This window comes from Pipra filicauda, unplaced genomic scaffold (assembly GCF_003945595.2).
Source record: "Pipra filicauda isolate LSUMZ 115617 unplaced genomic scaffold, ASM394559v2 scaffold23_size5868930_pilon, whole genome shotgun sequence".
NCBI lineage: Eukaryota > Metazoa > Chordata > Aves > Passeriformes > Pipridae > Pipra > Pipra filicauda.
This window is the reverse complement of record NW_024104354.1, coordinates 4,088,487-4,111,988: the sequence shown is the minus strand read 5'-3', so window position 1 is coordinate 4,111,988 and position 23,502 is coordinate 4,088,487. Positions and strand designations below refer to the sequence as shown.

The 23,502-nt window shown below is 37.6% G+C and overlaps 1 protein-coding gene across 14 annotated transcripts in view; it reads right to left on the bottom strand.

Moving 5' to 3' along the window:
* The window catches only part of PTPRK (protein tyrosine phosphatase receptor type K), a 397,788-nt gene that overhangs the window by 348,641 nt on the left and 25,645 nt on the right, over positions 1–23,502 (bottom strand). The window lies entirely within an intron of this gene.

Here is a 23,502-nt window from a genome sequence, read left to right as displayed (position 1 = left end):
ATATATATGCACACACATATGTATTTATGCACACAGACACGCACTTTTGTTAAATGAAAAGAGAAGCTGACAGGACTGATATTTAACCTAAATCCGACCATCTCTATCTTTGATTAAAACTAAGTACCTAAATGTCAGCTACAGTGTTAAACACTTTTCAAAAGGCAGGAATTATTTGAACTTTCAAAAATATCCTGAACATATTATTAGCTGATATATAATTCCTTGAAAATGGTATTTCAGGAGGGGGGAAAAAAATGCATTCTTTCCCCGCCCCCCTCCTCAATGTATTTAATCCATAGTCCTTTCTGAAGGAGTAATGGAGTCGGTGTAGACGAGTGGTAAATTATAAAATCTTCTTGCATTACCCTCAAGTGCTCTAACCTGTCACACCCACCCAGGAGCAAGACGTTCAGAGAACACAGCCAAGCCAAGGGAAGTAGGCAGCTGGTACCAGCTAGAGCAAGGGCTGCAGTTCAACCTGAAGGCTGCTGTTTGGATCTTTGGGCCCCTTTGCCTGTTTGGGAGCACTCAGAACTGGATGAAATGTTCTTAGTAAGTGGTGCTGAGAGGTTGTATCCATTCACATGTGCTCATTTCCCATGGCTGCAAGAGGAAATGAGATTATTAAACTGATAAGTTCTGTAACATTTGTAATTGCCTGAAAGATCAGGAAATGCTCACACACTGGACACCCAGCTGATGTTCATGATGTAGGGACAAAGACCTGCCATGACTTCATGAAAATCACTTTTAGTACCATATTTTCTCAGTTACTTTTAATAGAAATTCTACTAAATATTTTTAGAAAAAGCTACACGCCTCCCCAATAAAAAGCCCCCAGAAAACAAACCAACAAACAAAAAATTCACTGTTTAAACTCTTGTCCTAATGGTTTCATTAATAACTAAATATTGTTTAGGATACAAGTCTTTCACATTCCTTTATTATTTTTATTCCCCACACACTTTTAGATGTAGGTACATTCTCTGAAGTAAGTGTATAAATCACCTTGTGGATTATCTTCTGGTGTCATTCAGAGTGCAAACTGGGGCAAAGAGGGGGGGAAAGTAGGGGGAAGCAGAATCCAGCAGACATTTCTGAAGCAGTATTTTAAGACAGACCATCACTAAGACACAGCCCTCCCCAACCATCTTCTCTCCCAGGATAGAGGATGCAAAAATGATACTTGTGAAAAAAGGCTTAAATTTAGATTTGAGGGAATGTTTGCAGTCCTTTTGGAGAAAACAAAAAACCACAACATATTGGGAGACTCTCTCCTGCCAGTAAACAGGAGAGACTAGACAGGCAGAAGTACTGCTGCATAACAGAAAGCAGCCTCTATCAGCAAAGGCAAATAAAACCAATGTACCAAACCTAAGTGGTTCCTAGGAAAAAGAAAGAGAAATATTAGGAAAAGAAATCTTCCAAGCAAATGTGTTTGTCACATTTTCTACTCACCAATACCATATCTTTCATAAAATATAACTGAAAAGCCATTTTTAACCAAATCATCCAGAAATCTGAATTACTAACTCATTGATAGATAAGATACTACAGATTTAGGGTCAAAACATGAAGAGCTGGGCTTGAAAAGCAAGTACACCTAATATCTTTTCATAAGGAAGCAAAAGTAATTCAAAGGACTTACAAAGTAATAAACAAAAACTGAATCTTGATCCAGTTGTAGATGTGTTTTCTCACAATGTAACAATTTTTTCTCTCTTTCTCTTGTCATTCCTTCATTTTCCCACTGTTCTCATTTAGAAGTTTTGCCAGCGCAAGCCAAATTTAGTCTTGTTTATTGCTTGTAACTTTTATTTATAAAATTTCTCTTTTTAAAATATCCCAACCAAAATAACCTATAGGAGAGCCAGAAACAGAGATGAAAAGTAAACAAGTTCAAAACCCAGAACATGTGGGGTCAGTCAAGAACAGACCTCCTACAGACCCTCAACATCCTCCAACAGCCTCCCAAAGGCGTATCATAGGAAGAAACAAAAGGAAGGAAGATTTCTTTCCCCATCACTCCAATGTGATATGATCAATATTAACCAAGACAAGAGAATATCTGCTTTTTTTTCCTTCATTCTTCCAGGTAAGCTTGGTAAAACGATAAATAAAAATATAAAGAAAAAATAATTGCAATTGGACCCATACACTTCATATATTTCTATAAACACATTGTAAGCCCTGCCAATTTAAGAGATTCTTCTTTTACCACCCACAACTACTTCCTTTTATCTTATCAGAAAAATAGCTCTTCACCGCTGTAGGCTAATTACACCATCTGTCTAGCCCCAGTACAGTAACACTGAGACATGGCACATTAATTCCTTAACTTTCCCACATGGAACTGCCTTGTGTTGCCCTTGTACTCGAAAAGACACAGGCTGGGCAGCAGGAAGGGGGCAGGGGAGGGGGAAAAAATCAGCCTCACGTTATTTGTATTCCCTCTTCCTCCACCACAGCTCTGCTGCCAGCCTTCACAGGGATTTAAGCAATCTGACAATTTCTCTCTACCTCACCTCCGCACAATAGTGCCAGTTGTCAGGATCAGCAATGAAAAACATCAATCACAAGCATGCACACAAAGGAGGAGGCAGAATCTATGCATGTTTCCACTCCATCATACCAAGCGAGCTGCCTCTCTTCACAGTGGTCAGAGATCACTGAATCTCAAGTTAGAGCCTTCCTTGGGAAACCAGGACATACACAGCCTGGAATTAAAAAGAGGGATTTCTCCAGCCTTTGGAAAATAGAACATCCCCAACATCTCCAACACCCCTTCCACTTCTCCAAAGCAAACACGTCCTGTCCCATCCAACCGGACTAGAGACAGCATGCAAACTGGCAGCTATTCCCCCGGTTGGGAGACACTACCCAATATGTACCATGCATGTTGAGAAAAGAAACATCATCACAAGTTCCCTAAGCCCTTTTCTTTTTCTTCCTTCCCCCAACCGTTTAAATAAGACAGAACATTTATAAAAATTGCCACTTGGAATTCCTTGTTTAAATTAGTACCAACTAAAAATAAAACAATGATTTTGGGGTGTGAACCACTGCAGGCTCAGGCAGACAGCACAGGAGCTTGTCCAAACCCTGCACTATCCTGCACAATGTCAACAGCCTGGGTTCAAGAGTTTGCACCTTTCCACCGGAGACCATCACTTCCTGCTCCCACCCAGATCCATCAGGTGATTAACTTATTTAACCCCTCTCTCAGCTTAAATTGCATTTACACAGCTGATTTGGACGAGGGGACAAGACCAAACACATAGCAAGGGGAGGCAGAAGGCATGAAAGGGCAGTCTCTGCACAGCAGCAATTACAAGCATCTACATTCATCATCCTCTTCAGCCAGCAAAGCTTCAGCAAGAAGGGAACACTTGTCTGCATCCTTGCAACCTGTAAGAATTCCCTTCTACAGTTCAAAAAGTTAGAAAACTTGTTCCTAACTTTGAACATATCTGGGACTCTCAGATTTGCCTCCCCTCTTGCCCCTTAGAAGCATTCCTGCTTTTCTAATGTGGTGATACAAAACCCCTACAAACACACAGGTTCCGGTTTCATTAGAAAAAAAAAAAAAAACAAGAAACACTCTACTGATAACCATTAAGATTACACCAAAGGTGAAAGGAAAAATCCTTTGGAATTTAACATCACTTTGCATTGCTCAGCCAGAGACATTTATTAACAGTTACTTACAGGTTCATGTTCCTGCTCATGTGTCTGTGTCACAAGCTTGGGTTTTATCTAGTTTGTTTTTTTTTAAATACGGCATGGTGCAGGTAGGCTGGAAAGGGGAAAGCCAGAAATAAGGGGATACTTCATCTTACAGAGATTGCTCAAGAAGGTATTTACATTCATCTATAGAAGAGCAAGGGCACAGGTCACACGGAACAAACTGTGACACAGAGGAGGAGAAATAACAGAAGGTGAATCGAGCCCAATTACAGTCAATATCTCTGCCCTCAGGTCCCATCAAAAGTGAACATCAGGAGATGTGGATGGGATAGGGAACAAAATAAAACTACTATATGCTTTCTTTCCTAAAATATTATGCTTATATCTTTGCTTATCATTTCAAATTTAGAAACAAAGTACACAGCTATTCTTAGCACTGCATACAGAAATTAGAAAAGTTTTCATCACTGTATTTCTTCTGATCTTTTCAGTGACAAAACTACTCAAAAGTGAAGCAAGAAAATTTAAAAAAAAAAAAAGTTACTTCAATTGGGTAATTGTAAGTAGAGAAATGGTAAAGGCTTGACCAAAACCATCCAGATTTCATCCCACTATTCAGTAGTGCCTTACATAAGCCTCGTGTATACAGAATAAACCTTATTACAGCCACAGCTCAGTGAAACCACCCGAGGAGTGGGCTGGCGCAGATTCAGGGACTCCTACACAGTAAGGTCAGGGATACACTGTGCAAGACACACTTCATGTAGCACTGTACTTGTTTCTATTCTCTGAGGCACTTTCCTATCATGGAGATAAAAATGTAGAGTCAAGCATTCAGGGCTATGACAGCCGTATCTGCCCTTCCAGCTAATGGAAAAGTACCAAACATCAACACTAGCTGATGGAGTGGAGGATCTCGCACGACTGCTGTCACTTAATGCGCTCTCTTCCCACTCATGGTCAACAGCAAGGCCAGGGTAAGTCATTTGGTAACTTTATTAACCAGGTAATCCATTAACTTAAATTGTAGGACAGAAAGTACAATCTGCATAAAACCAATCTGTATTTATCAATTCTGAAGAGGTGACTCTTTTCCTTTTCAAAGTCATTTTGATACCCTAAACCTGAAAATTTTCCCAGCTGAACCCCAACTGAAAGACAGTAAACACTGCAAAAACAAGTGCATTCTATAACATAAAAGGTATTCTACTAACCAACATATCACCTTCTCTTACCTTGACTTATAGCATATATCTTTATGTAACATGTAAATGTAAAAAAAAGATTTATATTTTACTAGTAAAGTAGAGTTGTGTTTGCTTAAAAGGCAGGTCCCTGCAACAATGCCCATTTCCTGTATGTACCTCTTATCTGCTTACACAAATAATCCACACACAACTCCTGCACCTCAATATATACTTGGAATAAACCAGGTATCCCAGTAGTGGCAATCCGGCATGAAGGGGAACAATTCTATATTGTCATTCACAGATATAAGTGAAGTAAGATGGGTTTGTTGTTGCATAAACTGTAGCTCATTAAACCATAAAGAACAATAGCTTTAGTTTTACATGAAGAAATGGATTTATGACTTGATGAGAAACAAATTGCCAAAAAACCCCACTGCAAACTTGCAACCTAATTAAACACCTTCTGTTACACATAGCAGGAAAACTACCACCACTGCTTTTTATGACTATAAAACCACTCTTCCTTCTAACTGTTATTTACCTCCTGTTGGCCAAGTGCAGAATAATGCCAGTATGCACCCTTCAGGATTTCCCTAAGTTCCTACAGACAGAATAGCTCTGTGTACTGCCACTGATGTGCTAGCTTGCAAAGAAACCTATCTATATCCCCAAACAAAGGGGGTTTGTTTCTGGCACATAACTTTGACATTAAAAAAAACCATTGTCAATAACTTAATTGCCTTGTTATGTCAAGTGCAATACATACAATCAAAGGTTAAGGACACAGACCATTTCCCTCACCCAAAAAGCTCACCAGAGGAGTCAGACTTCAGAAAGATGACTCCCTTGAAACATCTGGCAGTCATGCAGTCAGATTAAGTAAGTATACATGGAATGCTAAGCACCTCTTCAGTATTTCATTGCCTCCCCAGCACGTAGTGCCACTGTATCAGATACACTTAATCTCACACTCCCAAATTTTGAAAGCATCCACTAAGATTTGAAATTATTTAAAACAGAACTGTAAACACTTAAAAACCCCCAAAATATTTCAACTGTCCATGAACACTGCAAAGAACCAGAAAACAGAAAAGTAGAGAAATATACTCAACAGTCAAAGTATTGTAAGTATTGATGCTTTTCAAAATCCTACACATAAAGTAAAATTCTGATTACTTCAATGGCAATTTTTCACTCAATATCTGCAAGCACATCATCAAATCATTCAGGAATATTAACTGGGGGGTTCAAGGCAAAACACAAGGGAACCCTTTCCAAATTTCACAAATCCTTAGCGGAATTCAAACACCTATTATACAAACGCATATCCATCACATTTTCACATCTGGAAAACAGCAGTCAGCTACTAGTCAGTAGTTTTGGTAAAGTGTCAACTAAGACAAGGCAGAAGGCACTGACTTCACATGAGCAACATAACTTGACTGGAGACCAATAGAAAAGGAGAGAATTATATTGTTAACAAATGGCAATGAAAAATCATTTCATTAGCTATTGTTCTATCAGGTTAGGTTCAGTTTCTATGCAGAAAAACAGTTCTCTAAACCTTTCCTACTGGCAGCAGTACCACAACTCCTAAGTATCAAAACACCTTCTGAAGCAAACAGACCCAAATTTTTTATAACAGTCAATGTACACAACATGACAAAATAGATTTGATAATCTGATAAGATTCAATGTAATCTAGTAACGCTTCTTGGCTCAGAAAGGGCCTCAGGAAAGGTTGTCTTTAATGACTCTGAAAGTTTAAACTGTCAATATGGGGGGGGGGAACAAAAGAAAAAATCAAAAAGCATAGTGAAGACTCTTTCAAGAAACAGACAAAATCACCTTCCAATAATCTGATGGAAAAATAACACAAGTGTGAGAAAAACATTTGAATTTACACTCTGAAAGCAAATCCTCAAATGCCTGTCTTAAATTACCTTCTGAGAAGTTTGAATTTGCATCACAGATACAGCTACACCGAGACTCTCTAACACCAAATTTTTCCACACATATTACAGGCTGCTTGTGAGACTGATTTTTTTTTTTCAGTCACACACCATCCACTTCTGCTACCACCATCAAACTTATATCTCCACACCTTGCATTTTCTTACATATGAGGAAATAGAACGCCTATAGAGTTAGTTTATCCAAATACACTCATCAGTAGAGAGGAGATTACAAGCATTTAGAAACAACATAAGTTAATGACCACTTTATTTTTTCAGTGTTCTACAAGCCAATCTTGTAATCTAAAAGACACCTCATGTCCAAATATTTTCAGTTCAGGAAGACAGTCATAAGTCTTTCTACATACACCTATAACTATCACAAATTCACACCATTTTTCTTCCCCTATATTCAACGCATCCCAGAGAAAAGATACTTTATCCAGGTTATTCTACCTTACAGACCTTTCCAAACCATTTCCTGAGACCAAAAAAGGCAATACCATTTTGTATTTGATTATAGAAGTCTCCAACTGTTTTAAACCTGTTGTTTCAAATACCCTCCATTTCACAGCAGAAGTAATTGGGGGTACAACTACTACCCTCTACTCAGAATCCTGCTCAACAAGGACAATCACAGGCCTTCCCTCATCCCTTGCTGCTGTTAGTTCAGTAGCTCCTCTTCAACTCTGTGCTACGTTACAAGGAAGAAAACAGTTTCCAGTTCTATTCCTGCTTCCCTCACTATCCCTTTAATCCTGTTTCAACATAACTTAGGCACTATGTTCTTTCCACATGTATCACAGCGTACACCAAGTATACAGTTCACTACAGTCATTGGCATACTTGAAGTTCATCCCCTACCTTAGCCCATGACAATTTGCTCAAATACCTATACCTTTAGCTACACAAGGAAGCTGGACACAAAGTGCTACTTAGAAAGAGGAAAATAAAAAAGCCTTATTCTACTGATCATTTTTTTTTATCTGAGGAAAGCATAGCAGAATGGATGGCATGGCAGCTGCTGCCCTCTCCCACTACAGCACCTCACAGCCTCTCTCAGACTACAAAAGATGGAAAGAAAGCCTTACACATTTTTCATTCAGGCCTACCTAATGAGAAAAACATTTCACTTATACTTTCTTGCCTAAATACTAAAAGCAAGCTCAATAAGGACAACCAGAACTGTCCGAAACACAAATTGCCATGTACCTTTAAACAGATTGCACACAACCTAACACCCTCATATTCAGTAATTTCTAGAGGAACAGTCAAACATCACATGCACTTTATCCCACATATACCTTTTTTTTAATATGTAAATATTCAGAATTACTTTTCCACTTCCAAAATGACATCACAATGAAGAACACTGTATGTAGTACTACCTTCACAGTTTATAAGGTCTAATCGTCTGGAATAACAGAAGTATTAATTCAGCTGCGATAGGCAGAATACTTTAAAATTTGAAAAACTGTGATTCTAACAGCCTAAATTTATCCAGAAAGCCTCAAACTGACATTTTGTCCCAGTAAGATCTTCTGTACATTAAGTCTCAATTTAAAAAAATAAAATTGATTCTTTTAGAAGTCGTTTTTAAATATTTAGAACTAGACTCTGATCTCAGTGATTTTGGTTCATTGGTGGTATCTCATCATAGCAGTGCATCTCATAAACATGAGGTATTACTTCTTAATAGCTCCATTAAACATGTTTCAAGATACAAAACAATTTTGCAAGGCCTAGGGGGATTAAAGAAAAAAGAAAAGGGAAATTACGGTTTGTGTGAGGCAATTATGCTACCTGTGAGTCAACACTAGCTCCTCTTCACTGTCTAAATATCCACATAGATAACTGTTTCGTAACTGCCTTGGACTTTTTGACAACACATGATCATTAATGTTTTCCTCCTCCGAGACTCAAAAAGAAAAAAAAAATACAAGAGAACTATCAGGTTTTAATAGTTCATGATAGGTGGTATATGAAAAACCTAGGATGTATTTGAACAATACTGATTTAATTTGTGATATTAAAAAGTTGGACATCTCCTTATCCACTAGCATCCAAATGGTTTTGTTTATGCAAGCAGCATTTTTAATTATAATTTAGTACTCCCAGTCATGAGAGTGACAGCAAGATCCATTCATTTATTCCTTAAAATCTAAAACAACATGGGAACTCCAAGACAAAAGCTCCACGTGTGACATGTTAATACAGCTTCTGGGAAGAGACTATTTACAAAACCAAGAGAATGAGTCAGTCTCTCTTTGTGTATTTGTTCTTTCATTCTTCTACAACTGAACATAAATTTGGATTAATCATTCCGGGATGTTGCACTATCTCATTTTCCATGTCAAGTTAACTTTTTGACTACTGAACCAGGACCACATAAGCAGTTGTGATTTCCTCTAGCACAGAAATGAAGTTTTCATGACAACTTACTGTAAGTAAATTTCACATAAATTCACAATAGTTTTGTCTACTTGCTTTTGTTTATTGAAAGTAAGCCTCAGACTTGCACAAAGTAGCTTTTTACATCCCGGTCTGTTTAGTTTCTGAAACCAAAACAAGACTGCAAGTACCTTCTTATTTATCTATATTCATTAAGAGTATGAAACGTCCTAAGCCTCTTGCAATAGTTATTTCAAGGAAACTGCAAAGTACAAGCAAGAATAAGTAGCCTCATTAACAATTAGTCAATTCCATTTAGCAATCCCACAAGAGCACTTAATTGCTGTCAAGTTCAGGATCAGATGGCAATTCTCCTTTGAAACTATGCAGCAAAAGTGAAATAACCGAGTCTGCACAAACAGGAAGTTAAGCCTCCAAAGGTGTTTCCCCGGATTTCTTGTCTTATTCTCAAACAGCTCCAAACTTCCCTGAAGTCAAACTGAGAAGCAATTAGATAAATTTAGACAATATTTTGTGTGCCCTCAGACCATGAGTAAAGCCATTAAAATCCTTACATTTACCTCTTCTGATTCCCAGTTCACAATACTCATCCAGAGCACAAGATGCCCTAATGGAAATAACACAGGTTAAACTTAACAATGACTACAGATCTGAATAATTAAATTGCCAATTTAATCAGAAAAGTGCCAATATATTATTTTTTAGTTTCTGACTGAGATCATGGCTTATATTATCTTTAATCTAGTATGTGATGTAAATATATCCATGTTTACAACTATCCTATACACTCTTACAACTTGGCATTTAAACCACTGATAATGGCATCTCTCCCTCTAGGAGGTCTACAACCAATCTGTCAAGCACATTCTATTTCAGCAAATCTTTCTAACCAAGCAAATACAAAATTCTCAATTAGGTGATCTGCCAGCATGCCTTTGAATGCATTAGCTGCCAAATTTGAATAAATGGAAAACAACACTGACAACCATTCAAGCCTGTTGAGATCTATGCTAAAGCTGCTTTAATTCTGGTGAAGCCAACAAGTATGTGCAGGTACTGTCCCTGAACAGGCAGTCCTGTCCTCAGACATTCATTCTTCCACTGGCACCGGAGAAACAACACAAATGAGTAAGAAAGAAGGCAAAACCCTCCCTTTCTGGCAGCAATATACAGCACGTATAAACTACAAGTTTCTGATACACAATGAGAACAGAAAACTTCCTTCAGGCTTCTTCTCCACCAGTACCACCAAGTTTCATACTCTTATAAAACTTCCTATGTTGGGTTTGTTGCTGTTATAAAGAGGGAAGATCCACTTACTAACAATATAAATCTTTCCTGTTGTAGCCCTACAAGTTCTTTCATGCTCTTCATTAAGAGAAAAACAGAGGTCCCGTACAGGCGAGTACAGAACAGTAAAATCATCCAGAAGATAATCAGTAGGGAGTAGATGTTTCCAGGAAAAGATAGTGAGGAAGGTGGCCTGATTTCAGCATACCTGTCCCTACATACCCTACACCTGCATTGTAAACTGCCCATCCTGCCCTCATCAATGGCCCTTGCCTGACTGTTAGCAAGTCACTTAAAATCCCATTTCCTCGTCTGTGCCACAAAAAAAACAAAAGTGCAAGTGCTCCCTATGCCAAATTTTCTTTTCAAAAATGAAAAGAAGGCTTTTTTTTTTTTTTACTCTATATTTCACAGGTTTAGTGCAAGAGCAGCCAGGTAAAACTAAAGTATTTGAGAGTTGGATGATGGAACTAACAGCCTGAGATTGTATTCACCCAACTGTGATAAGTAGTAGCCACACTAGTCTCTCTGACTTTTTATTAATCCACCACCAGAATGAGTGGACTTCAGCCTAGCTGAGGATTCTACCAGAAGCAAATATTAATTGCTTTCAAAAAATATTACCTCTGTGTGGAAAGTCACTACAGTTCCTGCTGCAAGGAACTTTTCACCTTTCCCCAAAAGATTACCTTTAGTCAAAGCTGTTTTACAAATGGAAACAGACAACTTCCCTGCTCAGATAAGCCAAGCATCAAAAAGCTTAATTGCACCAGTGACAGAATGTGTAAAGTTCCCTAACTCCTACTAAACAATGAATTCAACAGCAGCGATGCTGTATTAAAGTTTCCATGATTTTTAAAAATGCATTTTTAAAGCATCTGTACCAAGGACAAGTCCATTAATGGCATACTGAGAGACTATTTTTCAACCTCCTAAGCTTTTAGCTTGAGCAGAGAAAGGGAATCTGACTCACTAAACAAGCTAACAAAAGACTTAAAAATACGAGAAAATTCATTATTTGAGAGGACAATCAACAACATCTCTCAGTTTACACTTTCTCCATTTTATAACAGGCACGTGAACCAGGGACATGGTATGTTCAAGTACATTTCTGACCTATATCTTTTGTAGTTAGAGGGAGATAAATATATCTACACACTCAGACACTTGCCACAGATGTTTCAATTCTACTGGAACATATTCTGCTAATTTTAAAAGCTTCAGTTATACAATGCTGGAAGAAGGAATCTGGTTCTAAGCTTACTTAAAATGTTCTAAGCACTATCTCTAAAAATAGAGGAAAGTTAAACACAGCTAGAAGCATACTGCATAAAACAAATATATCATTATACCAGTGTTATGAATAACTGGGAAGCTTTGCTTTCTGTTAGCATTTTCAGTCAGTGGAACCAACTGTATACAGTGCAAGAGAAGCAAGAAAAAAGAGGCATAGTTTGGCAAGGGGAAAAAAAATCAGCAAGCTAACTGCTATGTTAGCCCTTAGCTATTAATAGAATAGCCATTAGGATAGCTTAATAGGTAGCTATTCTTCAGCTATTTCTTGATTATCATAATTAAATAAAATTCAGAAAGAATAATTAGAAACCTCAACTCACTTTCAGTTTAAAGTGGAAAACTTCAGCTTGAAACTGAAAGTGTATCTCTTTCCAGGTGTCTTCCTCCTTCACTTCTTTCCATATGAAGAATGTCCACTGCTTCATCACAAGCAGAATGCTCTCTGCAAATCTGCATACAATTATTAAATTTACATATTCTCATAATGGACAGAGGGGTGAGTGAGAGGGGAGGGTAAACATGAGGGGGAAAAGGGTTTTTTCCTAAATGAAGGTACCGAGGGAGCATTATTTTCCTAGCTTAACATCTATAAACTGAAGATGCTAATGATGTACAGTCTACAGTGATAAACATAACTGTTGAAGTGTTTTAATTCATATACGGTTTGGGGGTTTTTGTCTGATTCTAAAGATGAAAAAAAATCATCTGTTCAGAGGTACAATTCAAATCAACAATTTAAAGCTAAGCCTTAATCTATAGGTAACAAATTACTGCAGTCTGTTCCGATGTATTTACACAAATGTTTTGACTGATGCATTCAGGGTAGAAAAGTACATAACAAATTATAATAACTAATATTTGAATACAGAATACAAAGCTATTTCTCAGGACAAAATCTTCAAAGGTTGCAGGAACTTTTTAGTGAGCCTTCCAATATTGCTCCAAAAATCTGTATCTAGAGGTATATCAGACTTCAGCTCTTCAATAATGAACCTTAAAAAAACTGTTCAGAGGAAGTAACTGAATAAGGTCACAGTAGGTCTGGTTTGTTAGTTTGCTGTGGAATCAGACTATGACATCAGTTATATAAAAATAGGGGGGGGGGGTATTTTGCTGATGAGCCTTCTCCCCTCTTTTTGTCTTACCTTGAAAATACAGCATGACAGAATAGTTATATTTATGATCTAATCACCTGTTTCACCTCTCAAGTAATGCAACAAGCAAGATCCTAACATTAGTGCACCATAATATTAAAAAGTAGAATTTGGTCTATCCATTTTTCTACCCATTCCCATTTCATTTGCATTTTAAAAGATGGTCAAAAGCCATAATTGGAAGGTCTCCTATCAAGTACAAAAGTAAGTGGTGTCTGACCTACCTAATAAAAGCCTTTCAGTTCCTGGGTACATACAGCTTATATATAGAGAACACCTGTATATTTCTATGTACTCAAGACTGATGAGCACAATCATCTCCTGTAAATCACAATCAAATGTTTGCTACTCTACAGCATGTTTTGCTATACTGTGCAGTACGTGACATTTTTATTTACTGGGGAAAAAAAAAGTCACTCCTGTTTTCCATTAGTTTGTAGACATAGAAGTATCTCCTAGGCTTTGCAGTGTCAACTACACATGATTCTTGGTCCAAGTTCAAAAAGACTGTAGGCTCACTATGTTTTAAAAATTAAAGTAGATCACTTGCCCTTTTCAAAGCATAGTAACACTAACACAAATATCTTGGTATTTCCATGGTCTGAGACATAACCGATCTCAGAAAATATATACAGTTTTCAGTTATTTCATTATATTTCTTCCACTATCAGGTGACAAAAACAAACAATCCTTAAAGATTACCTTTGGACCATGTATAGTCTCTCCGGGATTAAGTTTGAAACAACTTTACTTCATTTCCTATTACAATCAACTGGTTCATATAACAGGTCAAAGTAGAAATTACAGAACGTCAACTTTATGTTGCTTGGCTACTAAGCACTACATTTTTTCATATTTTCACAGTGACTAGCAGAAGAATTTCAAGAATTCATGCTGAGGCGTGCTATCAGCCACTGTTGAAGTGGGCCTGGCAATCCCATCTGTTTACATGTTCTGCTACATGCAACAAGCATCTGAAAGAAATTCTTGTAAATAGACTGGTAAACTTTATCTGAAGGTAGCTACCATTTCCTTCATAATTCCATTGATTTCTTCTCCTTTTAAGAGAATGAGCTAGACAGGAGACTCCACTGTCCTGTCCTAAACACAGAAGAACACAACCACAGAATAAGAGAATAGACCAACCACAGAATAGAATAATTCATCTATGAACTTAAATGTACATTGTTTTTCATATGTTTGGCAAATAAAATGTAGGCAACCTAAAAATGAAAGCCAACTTTAGGTGGTAAAGGCTTTAACCTACAGAGTCACCCTAGTGGAAATAATTTTGCAGCTATATTGAAAATATTTTCTCAAAAATAGCAAACTACTTTTTTTGCACTGAAAGAGTAGTTGAAGTGACACAGGGACACCCTTGTCACCAAACATACCAGTGGTAACTCTTCTGGGACTGTACCCTGGTCTGGGTCTTTCTCCTCAGAGGTGTCAAGTTATCAGTACTCTAAACAACACCAGACACCATCACAATTTGCCGTTTCTCACTGTTTTTGCACACCTGAATTACAGCAGTTAAAAACACATGTAACTACATTTCACTTAAAAATGTAACTCTGAACTATGACGCCTTTGGGGCTGTAGGCATCATAGGAAAACAGTCCCATACAACTACTGTAAACTTCATTGTCTAGGAGATAGAACACAGGGGTTCCACAACTGATTTCTGCTATAACTTTGGCCCATTTAACTTACAGTGTCAATAAAATTAATGCAAGATATTTTCAGCAGCCTTGAAGATAGCACCGATGACTGCAAGTGGACTAGCAGCACAGCAAATGTTAATATGAAATCTCTCCTCAGGGATTAAAAACCTTTCAGTGTTCCCTTCCCTGAGTTCACTCACTTTGCTCCTACGGCTTTGAAATACACAGATTTGTAAATCTGCTAACTACATTCTCCAAGTTTATAGGAATCAAGACTCATATTCATTTGTAAAACAGACTCCTCTCATTAATGAGAAGAGACTATAGCAAATCAGTTTACGGGAAGCAAAAAGGCAGAATCTATCACAAAACCACCAAAAAAAATCCACCATTTATTCACATCATGCCAAAAAAAACAAAGTCATTGAATATTCAAAGATAATTTGAGTTCTTGCTTTACACCTCTCTCCATACTATAAAAACACTTCTAAGGATATTCCAAATCAGAATAAACAAAAACCTGGTAAATATTTTGCTCCTTGCACCATTATGTCTTCGGTACAAAGCTACCCAGATATCAGTCCATAGCCAGTATACATCAAAGTCTCCAAACTTGTGAACATAGAAAATATTACTAAGCTAGACCATCTTCGGTTTAATACTTTTTCTTCGCTATCTGACCCCAGAAGGACTGTTAATAACATTTTAAAGAGCCACCCGCCCAGCTTAAAGCGTGGTGCAGCATTACCCTTCATTGCACAGTTTGACCTCTTCATTTGTCTTTGAAAGCACTCTGTATAAGCAGCTGCTCTTCATAGTAACTACCTCCTTTGATTAACTGCTATGAAAGCCTCTATCAATAGGATATCTTTTATCTCATATCTTCTGACATACTTTGAAAATCCTATTACAGTGGACTCTACCCTCAAGGTCTGACTTTAAGCTGCTCCCTCCTCGTTAACTATATTATAATTGCTCTCAGCCAAAACCTGTTTTTCTCCTAGCACCAGAGCGCCATTAGACAACGCTGACAAGGCATTTGTGGACTGAAACATCCTGGCAGGCTCGCTCCAACACCGTAATGCTTTAAAGGTATTATTGCACAGAACTGATAGTTCAAAACACCGCACAAGTGTGTGCAGTGTCTCCCTGCAGGCATATCAGAAGTCACAAAAATGGTCCTTCAAAATCCAAGCTTGCCCTTATTAGCATGCAGTTCTGTGTCTCAATACCACACATTTGTTCTATTTATACCCTAGGACCTCTCGCGCGCACCAGATGAAATCCTCTCCTGACATAATCCTTGAAAAAAAGATAGTAACTACAAGCATCAAGGGTGGGGGGGAGGGGGAAATCACAAATTGCTCATTTCGATGACAACAGCCAGTACTGAAACCAACTAATGTCTCAGGTACATTTTCACACACACACACGCTTCCACACCGTGAATTTTTGGATATTTTCCAGTTTTATCTCAAATGCAAACTCTTCCTTTTTGTCAGCAGCTACTAATAATAGCCCTCAGATCAAAACTTATTTTACTGGTAAAACTTTTCTACTTTGCATTCATGGTCTTTGCTGCTACCTTCTAAGTTTCATCTGGCCTCAGAGCACTCAGAAGACTATCTCTGACCCACAGAATTTTTTCCAGTAGCTTAAATGCATGACTCTGATTTTTAGCAAATTCACTAAATTCCTGAAAGGAATTGCAACCAGAGTCACAGTTAGTATTCAGCTTTTTTCACAGTTAGTATTCAGCTTTTTTCACTTTTTTTTAAACTAATTTTAATTTCCCCACTTGCAATTTTGCATACCTGTAAAGAAAGCTTGTTTTCTTCTTTGTAACATGTTGTGAAACATCCCTTATCAATTGCCAAATTAAATTCAATTTAAATTAACTCAAGTCTCTTACAATATTCTTCAAAGCCTTGCCATTAGGCATTTATTTCTCATAGCTACATACTCAGCTAGTCCCAAGATACATGCCAACAACTACAAGGTTTCCTTCTCCTGTTGTCTCCTGGTATGGATTTCAAAAGGACAGTAACTACTTCGAAGGAGTCCTTGTGAAATCATCAGCAAGATTTATATTTAGAAGCTGCTGGAAATTTGGAAACAACAGTAAAAAAAAGAAAAAAAAAAAAAAGGCTGCTTGACGATTTTCCTACTTTCTAAATTAAAACAGGTTTAATGGAGGGGAAAAAAGCCCCAAAAAGTCTCAGGGGATTTTCTATCCTAAATAGTGATTGCAAGCTCAAAATAGCTATGCAATATTCTTAATACCTCCCTGAGCTTCCTTTTCTTCTTTGACAAAGTAAATTCCACATGAGCAAGTCCCTGAAAAGACATATACAGAGATAAACAGCAAGTTCATGAAGGGGCCTGTCAGTCATGCCATACCATACCAAGTATAACAAGTATTAATTAGCATGTTTTCAGGATGATAACTCACTCTTCCCTACCGTGTGGAAAACAAACAACAGAAGGAACAATCAAGAAAATAAGCTCTATCACTTAACTTTTACAATACTTAGCACACTTCAACTTCTATTCCTTCCTAACTCAGGTTTCCCTGTAACACAAGGGGCAGGTAGCAATACAAATGCAGCAGCACTTCTGTTTTAAAATTATTCTAAAGTGGTTGCAAGTTTACTAAGTGGAATATAAAATTAATTATCTGCAGCATTGGAAGTGTTGTACAAGATGGTATAAAATCTTTGAGCACAGAACTATGGAAATGCTACTCTTGAAATGTTCTTTCAAAAAATTTAAATAACAAAAGTAAACCTTCTTCTCATAAGGACATTTCTTACTGTATTTAGCATGTCAGAAAATGCACAAACTCAGCTGCAGCAGAGCATTCCATAGCTGCCGGTACAAAGGACACACAGTGAGTGTTAAGCATTAAACCAACACAAACAGCAAATTGATTTTCCAGAAGAGCCTTTTAGAGCACTTCAGAACTCCAAAATGGAGGGAAAGAAGCAGAAAAGGGAAACTATGAAAATTGCTTTGTTCTTCTGTAGATAAGCAGTTCAACACGAGGTGCAGATGTCAGAAAACATAAGACATTAGAATTATTAAGTAATAAGAAGTTATGCTAGTTATGACTTTGAATAGGAAACTGTTTCCAAAGTCCCAGGTGTCAAACAGACAACTACTCACCATATACAACTAATACTTCTATTCAAGTTAGCAGTGAAGTTACTGATTGTACATACTGTTTCTTGAATTGATTGTAAAATACTGAATCACATAATTTGATAAGCAAAATGTTTTAAAAATTAGTGTACATGGTCCAATAGAATTAAGATAATTAAGAAGTCTCTAGACAGCCAGAGGAGAGTCCCTTGCAATTTACCCACCAAAGACTGAGGAGATTGGCTCCAGCCTCCCTCTGCTTTGGAGGTGTAGGTGCACACCTAAGTCACAGGCCCTTGCAAAGCCCATGGGCATCCTGACACACAGACGACAACAGTCCTACACCACCAGTGTCTCATTCCCTGTACCCATCCCTAGACTAGCAACAGAATTCAAAAAATTGAATTTAAAAGCAGCAGAGTGTGATGATCCCAGCTACCAGGCACATTTTGATAGGCAGCCCTTGTTATCAGCCAGATACAGGTCTGACGTACTGAGCAAGGGATGTCACCCTGTATCACAGTGTGCAGAATGGCCCTTGCCGAGTATGCTGTGGGCTCAGGAAAGACAGGGTGTGAGAACTAGTACTCATACGGCACAAGTTAGTTGCATAGGCTTCTAAATTGGTCAAATAAAATTTACATTTTCATGACAGCGTGAAGACACGAGTGGGAGGGGAGGAGAAACTTCACTGCTACACATGCACATTGAAACTCCCAACTGTTTCAGCTACATCAGCTTTCCAGTAAAACTGACGGGCTTTCCTTAATTTTTAACATTTCTTCAGCTTCACACCTCCAAGTCATGAATTTCTACAAATCTTTAGGAAAAGAGGATGGCTGGTTAAATTAAATCCAGGCAATCCCAATTTTTCAAGATAAAGAACAGATAAGGACAGATCAGGAGTTCAGGAGAGAAAAGTTCTCACAACCTTAAATAAACCAGTCACTATTTGCCTACGCCGCACTCTGGCTTTAGAAGAATACGTTTATTAAAATGTAGACACACACACTGCTGATGCATTACCTCTCTCCTCTCTAATTTGGGCTAGTAAAATCTCAAAACAAACTAACTTAAAAATAATAATAATAATAAAAGCCAAAACCAAACAAAAAAAAAAAAAAAAAAAAAAAAAAAAAACAAACAAACAAAAAAAAAACCACAGCTTTCGTATATGCCGAGTTTTAAGTGTCAGTTCTCGGGAGCAGGCAGGAGGGAGGGGACCCCCCCCGCAAGGGGCCAGTGGCCGCGCTCCAACCGCAGCTCCGCGGCCGCGGGAGAAGAGCTGAGACAGCGTCCGCCGCTCCTGCGTGTTCTCTACCGCCACCTCCCGGCCCCGGCCCCGGCCCCGCCCGCAGAGCTCGGAACGGCTCGGAAAGATGCTCGGAAAGGGCGGGTGGGCGGCTCGTTAGAGCCGGTCTTGAGAGAAACTCAGTGGCAGGGGAAACGAAGACTAACAAAAAACCCAAACTACCGACAACAACGAAACAACAAACCAGGCAAAAAAAAAAAAAAAAAAATTAGGAAATTATAGTGGTTTGTTTTTTTTCTTTTTAAAGCTTCTTTTGCTTCCCCCAAAGCAAAGGAGGAAAAAAAGGATGGATTGAGGCAGGAGGAGAAAACATCGAGCTGAGGAGAGACAGAGTCTGACAAGCTAAAGCCAACTGATGGTGACACAACAGCATGGTGAAAAGACAAAGCATAAGACCACAAGAGCCTCCCACAGACTATATAGTTCTTACTGAAGTAGGAAAAAAAATGAAGTAGCTTTGTCTGTGTCAAAAAATAAACCATCAAGCATCTATAAAATTCCTCCTCCACAGCACACCTAAGAACCTAAGCTCTGCAAGCTGAGAGAAGCTCACCTGAACATTATTCAATCCACTGACTCTTCTTGCCACCTCCCTTCCTGAAGGCTCCTCCAAACAGGATCTTCATGGATTGAGCTACCAGAAGGAGATACCATACACTGACAAACATATACAGCTTTCAATCGAGGCTACACGAGCTCTTCGAGCAAAAGTTTAAACCCCACTGCAGCAGGCAATGTCTCCCCCACCCACCATCATCTATTTGGAAAAAGCCAGCTTGGAATCACTAGAAATACCTTCAGGCCCACTCTTAAATGGCTTGAGAAGAAAAAGATGCTTTTGTGTAAGGTGGGGAGAACTAAAGCATTCTCTCGAGTCTTTCCTTAAGGCTTTTTCTTCAATGCTTTTTATTCATTTTACTTTCTTGCACTTGATCACTGGTTACTGACAAAAGGGATGTGCTTTTGCATATCAGTTGGACCCAGCTTTAAAGAAAATTGCTGCATATATGAAGCTTGAAATTCCAAGACAAACTGAAGTTCAATTAATACATGAAAATGTGTTATGTATCAGAAAAATTATGTTCTTGGCTTTCATACATTTCTTGTGGTTCTTAATTGTGCTTAAGACTACCAGACAAGACTCTATGTCAACAAAACAAAAAAGATAGTACTCCCTTGAGCAACACCTGCAAAAATCACACTACTTAAACATCTGGTAAAACATATTTATTTTGTGGTTAAGTGTCAAGATGTTGCATTTATAATTAGTGCACATATAATTACACAGAAAAGTTTTTTCCCAAAAAAAATTAACCACCATTCTCAAAACAAAAAACAAACAAACAAAAAGAAACAAAACCCAAAAGAATACAAAATAAACAAACAAACAAAATAAGCCACCCACACACAATTTTTGGAATTTATAAACATGGCTTACAAGCATCTGAAATTGTCTCATGTTTTATACTATCTCCAACATAGGCTACTTATAGAAACAGATTTTATCACAACATCACAAGTAAAATAAAATGTGTCCAACTTTGTTTGTTAGATAAATTTACATGCACTTGCATGACACCACACTATGAGCAACTAAACTCTACATTCCTGTCCAAACAAATCTAATTTCTTCCTTACAACAAGAGCTGCAGAGCCTCTTTGATTTTACCCAAGAGTATTTCTGGGCTATCTTTGGAATGCTTGCAGGGTGCAGGGAAGGGTGAGAGACCAAGAGGGAATGGAAGAAACACCAGCAAGTAATAAGCAAATACAGATATAAATTAAACCTTACTTCAGGTGTTGACCAAAAAAAAAAAATTATGCCATTCCTTATAAATCACTGCTTGGCTAATGATCTAACTGACCTTCACTAAAATGTTTACGAAGTTAACACTGTCCCACAGATTCAATCTCTATGAAAAATGGCACTTTTGCCTCCTCTACTAACTTATGTTATTCCATTCATAGGTGCTTCCACACTGGATCATAAATTATGGGCTCACAGCCTGCTGTATGTCCAGCTTTCCCGTTTCCCATAAAAATTGCTACTTAAAATGGGCAGGTAAACGTTTTCTACTAAGATTTAAGTAAAAATACTTTTCAAATCTGAGAATAGAATCAGGAACTTCGTCTTAACTCAGATGCAGATTATACCATTTTTCCCCCTCATGTTTTTACCTCCTTGATTTAAGCTACTGCTCCACAGCTTGCCTTATGTCTCAGATCATAAGCTTTTTAGATAAGAGAAATTAAGACACTTCTTTTTTGTAGGAAATGCCATTCACATGAACAACAAACAGCATGTATACAAACTCCCTCACAAATTGCTTTGTTAGAAGTATTCGGAAGTTTAAACAAGTTACATGTTTAAATCTGTGTCAAAACTTAGTAGTTACATAGTTTAGGTTTGCTCTTTACTTTGAACACGGCTCATATTAGAAGTCCTCAGACTTTGTACTAGTGGTCAGAAGTTACGAAACTTGGTAACTCGCAACTTTACTCCATTATCTGCAAGAACAAAAGTCAGATGGAAGACTCAAAGGATTAAAAAAAAAAAAAAAAAAAAAAAAAAAAAAAAAAAAAAAAAAAACCAAAACAAAAACAAGACAAACATAAAAAAGCATGTTCTCAAAGGGTTTCTTCCACAGATAAAATGTAGCAGTCAGTGAAGAGGAAGATTACTTCTTCACTGCACTCAGTTAGAGGTTTTCCTACTGCAAATCCAAAAGAGAGAATAACTGCCTGCTTCATTGCTTAAAAACAGGGAAGGTTTTACATCAAATTATTTCATAGCTTTCATAAGGTATTCAGCTATTATATTGATGGTCATGGGAACATTATAAATAACTTGATCAAAGGAATCTACATAGACTTAATGACAAACAAAAATTAATTAAACAGGAAGGGTCAGAAAATGGAGGCATCTGACACCTTCCAGAAGTATTAAAGTAATGCTCTACTTAGCAGTAACAGACAATATTGTAAAATCTGTCTCTTACAAGATCTAGAACCAACTTTGACCTTTCAATAAGATTCCAGATGAGGACAACTTAAAACTGTACCTACAGAAGTAATCTTGTAGCAAAGTTATTAGTTAAGAATGCCACATTTAAAAAACATGCTACTCTATCTACCCAGACACTAACCTAACCTTCACAGCCCCTTCACAACCATTGCTGAAGATCAGAGACCCCATTTTCTTGAGAGTCTGACTGGTAGAACTGTTAATGTTCCAATTAACACTGAGATAACTAAGTGGGAATTAATCTCCAGTGCATATTATAAGGACTAAACAACAAACAAGTGTTGTGTCTTTTGAAAATTATGGGCAAAATAATATTTAACATCATATGAACATGTACCATTGCCAGTGTTGATCAGGCTGTCACAAACTCAACTGACACCTCTCAGTCACGTCACAGTGCTCCCAGTCCCTCCCATAAAGACAGCCAAAATCCAGACTGTACAGACAAGCCTAGCAACCTCTCTAAGCTAGGTTTATCTCTTCCCAGAGAGCCTCTTTATTTCCCACAACTGCAAATTGGAGATAAATGATTCAACCACGAGAATAAGTCAACACCACAGATTCTAGTTTGCCTGCACAGTAGAGAACGATAGTAGGAAATCTTTCTATTGTTTGTTCTAGATATTTCCAACCCTACTAAAACAAAACAAAAAAAAGTTAAGAGTTTCAAATCTTTATCTTCAGCTCCACTTTCCGCATTTGCAATGAGATCATTGTGAAGTTTCTGTACAAGGATTTTGTTCTAAATGCCCTTGAACCACAAAATCTGAGTTTAGGTACAAGAAAAGAAAGAAATAATTTTTCAAGCCAGAAAGAAATAATTTTTTAAAATAATGTTTTCTAAGAGCAGCCTGTCAAAATCAGATGCTTGTCTACTTATACCTACAAGGTCAGTGCTAAATATGACACAAGTTTCCTGCTTGATTTTCTACAAAGTATACTTCTAAGACCACAGTGGCCACTGGCAAATGTTTTTTGGTTTAATAAATAAATAAAGATAATCAGTAACAACAAAAAACCCCTCAGCTCTAGTAAATGCAAATGTGGTAACATGTTAATGGTAGTACCGCTGCTATTAACACAAAGAGGTTGTATAGAGCATTCCCTAACCACATATGTCTGTTAATAGGACTATCAAAATTATTTTAATTACTATCACTTGTCCACTTAGGAACACCTGCAAAATACCAGAACGTCACAGATAAAAATCCTAGAAATGGTCACAATTTCTGTACAGCGCAGTGAATAAGCTCTGGGGTTTTAGTTGCATAGCACTATCCCTTCTTGATCACTCCAAGAAAAACACAGATCTGTTCAGTGAGTTACAGTTATAACCTGGTTTGCACCAAATAGTATATGGAACCCACACAATGA